An 8101-nucleotide genomic window follows, 5' to 3' on the forward strand; every position below is an offset into this window, starting at 1 on the left:
GCTTAAGGTTAGTAATGTGGTAAAATATAGAACAAATGGGATTTAAAGGCTCAAAGTGGTTAACAAAGGCAATTGAAAAGGGTATGATTAATTTGGATAAGTGAGTTTAAATAAATAATGGCCTCAATCATGTGCAAGCATGCAAATATAATAAATATTAGACATATAAGATAAAACAAAATATAGATTACAATCATAGAGAAGTAAACACACAAGGATGAAATAATTATGGTTAAATAATGTAACCATACATAAAGGCTCAAATCTTTCACAGGTTGTGTGTTCTTTAGCTCAAATATCATGTTCCATATACAACTCAAGCAAATTTATCATAAAAATTTTGAAAAATTAGTGAAATTTTGTTCCAAAGATAGAGTCTTAAAAGAAACTTATTGTCTTTTCAATCAAGTAGAACATGCATGCAACTATCCTAACCTATGCAATTTATTCTATTCTATAGAAGAAAGAAAATCTAACTAAAATATCCTAATTATTGGTGCTAGAGAAGAGAAATTACCTCCGGAAGTCAGGTACTGACCGACCTCCCCACACTTAAGGCTTTGCACCGTCCTCAGTGCCGTCTGTCAGGAACAGGGGTGGGCTGGTAGCAGTATCTCCACAATCGGGACCGTCATAGATCCCTGTGCTAGTAAAAGAAGTGGATTCTGGGGTGTCTGAGTCTCTGCAATCTCCTCTAAGTAGTTCCCTGAGGTGTTTGAATCTTCGGTTGTTACGGCGCTCTCTCAACTTAGCTTTGTGTTCTTGCCGATCCAACCTTGTGATTATCTGCTGGAGCAATTCATCAGTTGTAGGTGCTTGTGGTGTTGAAGAAGGATTATCTTCAACTGGAGCAGTAGGAAGACTTGTAGTGGCTGCTGGAAGTCTGAGGTATTTCCCGTTAGGGACATACTGATCATCCCGTGGAAGCACGACTTTGGTGTCCCCAGCTCTGTAGGAGACTCCGGCTGCTGAGACAAGATCTGAGGCCAAGGCGGGGAAAGGTAAGTTGTCCGCAATTTGTACGTGTCCCATAGCATTCCGGATATGTCGTGAGAGATTCAGGGGTTAGTCTATAAGGATGCACCATAGTAGAACAACCATGTCCGCAGTGAAGGAGGACTCATGAGTGCTCGGAAAGACGTAGTGGGACATGATCTGTGCCCATATGCGAGCCTCCAAGGTAAGTGCTGAAGCCAAGATTCCCTTAGGGCGGGTACGGTGGTATCCGCAGATCCAACGGCTGCCAGGTAATGCGATAACTCCGAGAACGGAGTCCCAGTCAAATTGGTACCTCTGGCGCTTAAGTGCGGCTTCTTGGAAGGCGTCCATTCCTTCTGGAATAGGGGGAAGACTCAGAGCTTGCTGAATGGCCGTTTCTATGATGGGGACTTGCTTCTGCCGGATATAAACAGACTGCAGGGTTGGCATGTAGAAGTTAGAGTAGAACTCAACTACCCAAGAAAGATTGACCTGCCTTGGCTGTCTCCGTAGGAAACCCCATTGTCTTCGTTCAATTTGCGGCTCAACAAAGGTAGCAATATTGGACGGGAGGACAAGAAGGTATTCATTGTTATAGTTCCTTTCTGCCAGGATAGGGAACATCTGCTCACAGTAGCGATTGGGAAATCGCGCAGTTTTCTTTGCTAGAAAGGCTTTCTCTTTGTCATCAACCTTTATTATCCTCTTAACTCTTTTTGTTGAGGGCTTGACCGCGGTTGAAGACGGCTCTGCCACTGATGCTCTTTTAGTGCCTCTTCTTGCTCGGGGTTTAGGAGTTGCTTTCTCCTTTCCTTTCTTGGTGGCCATCCTAAAAAGAGAGGAGAAAGTAAATTAAATTCAAATAGATATATAGCAAGGAAGAGAACGGAAGAGTGGTGATGGATGCACATTAGGATGTAATTGACATTAGCACAGGCTCTCGAGTACATGTGAAAAGCCAACAATGAAAAATAGTCAGTGCACCAAAAGATAAGTAGATGCAAGGTGTTTATTGGCATGCCGGAAAAGGGCATGAGTAGCATAGACCAAGCATCAGTTGTAACAAGCCAAAATGTTTGTATTGACAATCAAATTCAATTAAAACAATAGTAAAGAGAATTTGTGAAAAGCAAGCATTGAATAGTAGAGTAAAGTAATGTAGAAAAGTGCATAATGCTATATGGGCTTTTTCACAAACACATGGCATGCATGGTAAATAAGATATAGAAAGTATGAAGGTGAACATGCAAGCCATCCCTTAAAAATAATAATTGTCAAACAAATTGCAACAATCCACAAGCATATAATGAGGAATAATGACTCAAATAAATTTCTAATACCATGTAAAAAGGAAAAGAAGAAGAAGGAAAATATGAATAATGAAAAGAAAAAGAAAAAGAAAAAGAAAATAATATATAAAATAATAGGAATGATAGAAAAGAGAAGAAGGAAGAAGAAAATAGAACCTTGGTAATGGAGGTGAGAGAGAGAGAGAGAGAGAGAGTGATAGGTGAGATAGAAGGAAGGAGGGAGAAGGAAGAAATAAGGAGGGAAAAGAAAAGTTAGGATTTGGAGGAGAGAAAGATAAGATATGTGGCAATTTTAGGTTGAGCTGTGCGGCGCATGCGACGCAGCCGCGTCATCCACGCGTTCGCGTGGATGCGCTTCAAGTATGGTGACGCGATCGCGTCGGTCACGCGGTCGCGTGACCCATGTTATGCTTCTGGCGCGAGTGCAGCCTCGCTCCAGCGCAACTCTCTGTTCAAATTAATTTATTTGCCAAAATTGGGACGGCGCGATCGCGTGGGTCACGCGATTGCGTGAGTGTGCATCAGAAAATGGATGACGCGGCCGCGTCGGCGACGCGGTCGCGTGAGAAGGATTGGGCTTCCAGCACCAATCCAGCATCACTCTCGCACAATATTTCATTGTCCACCCTTTTACGTCGAAAACTCAGGGCATGCGGCCGCGTGGGGCACGCGGTCGCGTGGGAGACCATGATTCCCATGTGACGTGAACGCGTCAGCAACGCGGTTGCGTGGGTTGATTTGTGCCATTGGCATGCCTCCAGCCACGCTCCAGCGTGACTTTCTGTTCATCTTTATTTTTTCTTTACTCTCCTTACGACGCGGACGCGTCGCTGATGCGATCGCGTCGCGTATCGAAAATTTTTTTTTTTTGAAAATAAAAACATGTAAATGCAGATGCACGAAAGTACTAAGAAAGAGAAGAGTTATTGAATAGGAAAAACTAAAAATAAAGAAAAGAACGATCATACCATGGTGGGTTGTCTCCCACCTAGCACTTTGCTTTAACGTCCGTAAGTTGGACGCTCCACTAGCTCAATCTTCTGCTATGTGGGGATCTTCCAAGAGGAAGATCTCAAGCTCCTTGTTTTTCTGCATCTTCCCGCCATGGTATAGCTTCAGGCATTGTCCATTAACCTTAATAAGTTCAGAGCTTGAAGGATGGCTTAGGTGATAAACTTCGTACGGTTCGGCCTTCTCTACTCTGTATGGACCTTCCCATCTTGATCTCAACTTACCTGGCATGAGCCTTAGTCGAGATTTGTAAAGGAGGACTAAATCCCCAGGTTGGAACTCTTTCTTCTTGATGTTTTGATCATGTACAGCCTTCATCTTTTCCTTGTATATTCTGGAGTTTTCATAAGCTTCTAGGCGAAGGCTCTCTAGTTCCTGCAGTTGCAGCTTCCTTTCAGCTCTGGCTTTCTCAATTCCCATGTTGCACTCCTTAACTGCCCAAAAAGCTCTGTGTTCTACTTCAACTGGGAGATGACAAGCTTTTCCATAAACCAAGCAGAAAGGACTCATCCCAATGGGTGTCTTGTATGCTGTTCTATATGCCCAGAGTGCATCTTGTAGCCTGGTGCTCCAGTCTTTTCTATGAGGCTTTACTATCTTTTGCAAGATACGCTTAATTTCTCTGTTTGACACCTCGGCTTGCCCATTAGTTTGGGGATGGTAAACTGTTGCAACCTTATGAATTATCCCATGCTTCTTCATTAATCCTGTCAGACTCCTGTTACAAAAATGGGTGCCTTGATCGCTCAAGATTGCTCGTGGTGATCCGAAGCGACATATAATATGGTTTCTCACAAAGGAAACAACAGTGTTAGCATCATCAGTGCGGGTAGGAATTGCTTCCACCCATTTGGAAACATAATCCACAGCTAACAATATATAAAAATATCCATTAGAATTTGGAAATGGACCCATGAAGTCAATGCCCCAAACTTCAAAAATTTCACAGAAAAGCATAATTTGTTGAGGCATCTCATCTCTCCTGGATATATTGCCAAATTTCTGGCATGGGAGACAAGATTTACAAAACTCAGCAGCGTCTCTAAAAAGAGTAGGCCACCAGAATTCACAGTCTAAGATCTTTCTAGCTGTTCTTTGAGGGCCAAAATGTCCTCCACTCTCAGATGAGTGACAGGCCTCTAAAATGGACCGAAATTCTGATTGAGGCACACAACGTCTAATTACTTGATCAGCGCCATATCTCCATAAATATGGGTCATCCTATATATAATATTTAGACTCGCTTTTCAGCTTGTCTCTTTGATACTTAGAAAAATTTGGAGGAAATGTGGGGCTAACTAAATAGTTAGCAACAGGTGCATACCAAGGGACTACCTCAAATACTGCTTGCAGGTTATCAAAAGGAAAATTATCATCTATAGGAGTAGAATCATTCTTAATATGCTCAAGGCGACTCAAGTGGTCTGCCACTAAATTCTGATTACCACTCCTATCCTTTATTTCTAAATCAAATTCTTGTAACAGCAGTATCCAATGTATAAGTCTTGGTTTGGACTCTTTTTTAGCTAATAGATACTTTAAAGCTGCATGGTCCGAATACACTACTACTCTAGTACCAAGTAAATAAGCTCAGAATTTATCCAGAGGAAAAACAATAGCAAGAAGCTCTTTCTCAGTAGTAGAATAGTTAGACTGGGCATTGTCTAAAGTCTTAGACGCATAAGCAATAACGAAAGGATCCTTACCTTCACGCTGAGCCAGCGCTACTCTTACTGCATGGTTGGAAGCATCGCACATGATTTCAAATGGCTGGCTCCAGTCTGGTCCTCTCACAATTGGAGCTTGAGTCAGAGCAGTCTTCAGCTTATCAAACGCTTGTTTACAATCCTCACTGAACTCGAACTCAATATCCTTCTGCAGTAAGCTGGATAAGGGAAGTGCGACCTTACTAAAGTCCTTAATAAATCTCCTGTAAAAACCTGCATGGCCAAGGAACGAACGGACTTCCCTCACAGAAGAGGGGTAAGGTAAACTAGAAATAACATTCACCTTTGCTGGGTCTACAGAAATGCCATTATTAGATACCACATGTCCTAATACAATTCCTTGTTTTACCATAAAGTGACATTTTTCGAAATTTAATACAAGGTTTGTATTAACACATCTATCTAATACTCTAGATAATCCATCTAAGCAAAGGCTAAAAGAATCACCATAAACGCTAAAATCGTCCATAAAAACTTCCATACAGTCCTCAATAAGATCAGAGAAAAGACTCATCATGGACCTTTGGAAAGTAGCTAGTGCATTGCACAAGCCAAAGGGCATTCTCTTGTAAGCATAAGTCCCAAAAGGACATGTAAAAGTAGTCTTTTCCTGATCCTCAGGAGCTATATGAATCTGGAAATAACCTGTGTAACCATCTAAAAATCAATAATGTGATTTACCTGACAGGCGATCCATCATTTGATCAATGAATGGAAGTGGGTAGTGATCCTTACGGGTAGCTTGGTTGAGACGCCTGTAATCAATGCAGACTTTCCAAGCATTCTAAACTCTAGTTGCTATGAGCTCTCCATGCTCATTCTTCACTGTAGTGACTCCAGACTTCTTGGGCACCACTTGTACTAGGCTTACCCATTCACTGTCTGAAATGGGATATATGATACCTGCTTCCAATAGTCTGGTCACTTCCTTTTTGACAACTTCCAAGATGGTGGGATTCAATCTTCTTTGGGGTTGACGGACAGGTCTTGCTCCCTCTTGTAAAAATATTCTGTGCTCACATACTTGAGGGTTGATGCCTACTATGTCTGCCAAGCTCCACCCAATTGCCTTCTTATGCTTCCTCAGCACATCAAGTAACTGCTCTTCTTATTGAGAAGTAAGTTCCCTTGCAATGATAACTGGAAACCTCTGCTCATCTTTGAGATAAGCATATTTGAGATGCGGAGGGAGGGGTTTCAATTCTAACTTCTGATCATGAGCAGGCTCTGGATTATCTGGGGCTTGTGAAAATGGCGAAGTGCCCTCATTGTCAGTTAAAAGGGTCCCCACACTTGGACCTTGTCTAGTGTGCCTCTCTTCAAACTCTTCCTTGTGAACTTCAGCTACACTTTCATCTATGACATCACACTGGAAGATAGAATGATCTTCTGGGGGGTTGTCAATGACTCCATTCAGATTAAAGATTACTATGCGGCCATCTATTTCAAAGGAGTATGTTTCGGAAAAAGCATCCAATTTGAATTTTGATGTCTTCAGGAATGGTCTTCCAAGTAGGATTGATGATGGCTTATCTGAATCATTATGGGGCATCTCCAAGATATAAAAATCAGTGGAAAATGTAAGCCCTTTAATGTTCACCAAAACATCTTCAGCAACTCCAGCCACTGTAATAATGCTTTTATCTGCTAACACAAAACGAGCTGCCGACCTTTTTAAGGGAGGGAGCCTCAAAATATCATATATAGACAAAGGCATTATACTGACACATGCTCCTAAATCACACATGCAATCATAAATTACTACACCACCAATAGTACAGCTAACTATACAAGGACCTGGATCACTACATTTTTCAGGTAATCCTCCCATTAAAGCAGATATAGAACTACCTAAAGGAATAGTCTCTAATTCATTAATTTTGTCTTTATGGATACATAAGTCTTTTAGAAACTTTGCATATTTAGGTACCTGCTGAATAACATCAAAAAGAGGAACAGTTACCTCAACCTTTTTGAATATTTCTACCATTTTGGGGTCGGGTTCCAGCTGCTTCCTGGGCTTCCTTGCAAGTTGTGGAAATGGAATAGGAGTAGTATTTTCTGTGGTGTTTGCCCCTTTTGGTGCTTCCTCCTGTGGTTGAGCTATTTCTTCTTCATCTATGTCCTGTATGTCCTCTTCCTCTTCAACATCTTCTATTTCTACTACCTCTTCAGCTGAGGTGTGTTCTGGTGGGCTTGGTTCCTCCTGATTCCTTTCCTGCAGTGTGGTTCCAGACCTTAGGGTGATGGCATTAATGCCTCCCTTTGGATTGGGTAATGGTTGAGAGGGGATTCCAGTGGAGCTTGAAGGTTGGTTACTGGAATTTTGCATTGATCCAATCTGTGACATAAGAGCTTGCAAAGTAGAGGTGAGACCATTTAGACTGGCATTAATACCATTCATGATGTTATTTTCCATGGTCTGTTGTCTTCGCTCAAAAGATTGTAGTAGCTCTTCATTAGGAGATAAAGAAGAATGAGTAAATTGAGAGGTCTGCTGTTGGTTATTCTGTGGTCCTTGGTTTTGCCTCAGGTGAGGTGCTCTGTAAGGTTGATTCTGCTGCCTGTTGTTGTTATTATTCCACCTCTGATTTCCCTGATTATCTCTGCCTCCTCTGTTATTGTTGTCCCTCCAATTTTGGTTAGAATTGTCCTGCCATCCATGGTTATTATTTCCACTTTGATTGTACCCTTGGTTGGGGCGGTCATAGAAGTTATAAGTGGATGCCACCATGTTGTCTTCTTGTTGGAGCTGCGGGCATTCATCAGTGTAATGGCTATAATCAGCACAGATTCCGCAAATTCTTTGCGGGACTAATTGTTGGTTTTGCTGTGGCGAGGGAGGTTGAGCTTGCTGAGCTTGTTGTTGATTCAATTGCATCTGCTTTAGCAAGTTGGTCATCTCACATATACTCTGAGCTAGAGCCGCAGTCTCTCTGTTAGAGGATACTTCTGCAACGACTTTTGAACGGCCTTGCTTTTGCCTGTGGTTCCTAGTAGATTCAGCTAAATCACTGATCAATTGCCAAGCCTCATCAGTGGTCTTGTACTTCTTCATAGACCCATTGCTAGCAC

The 8101-nt window shown here is 42.0% G+C and overlaps 1 pseudogene; it reads right to left on the reverse strand.

The window, feature by feature from the left end:
* Positions 1 to 552: 552 nt before the first annotated feature.
* On the reverse strand, positions 553 to 1806 carry LOC148577855 (uncharacterized; annotated as a pseudogene).
* Between the last annotated feature and the right edge of the window lie 6295 nt (positions 1807 to 8101).

This window comes from Arachis ipaensis, chromosome B1, assembly GCF_059453495.1.
Source record: "Arachis ipaensis isolate K30076 ecotype BB chromosome B1, ASM5945349v1, whole genome shotgun sequence".
Lineage (NCBI taxonomy): Eukaryota > Viridiplantae > Streptophyta > Magnoliopsida > Fabales > Fabaceae > Arachis > Arachis ipaensis.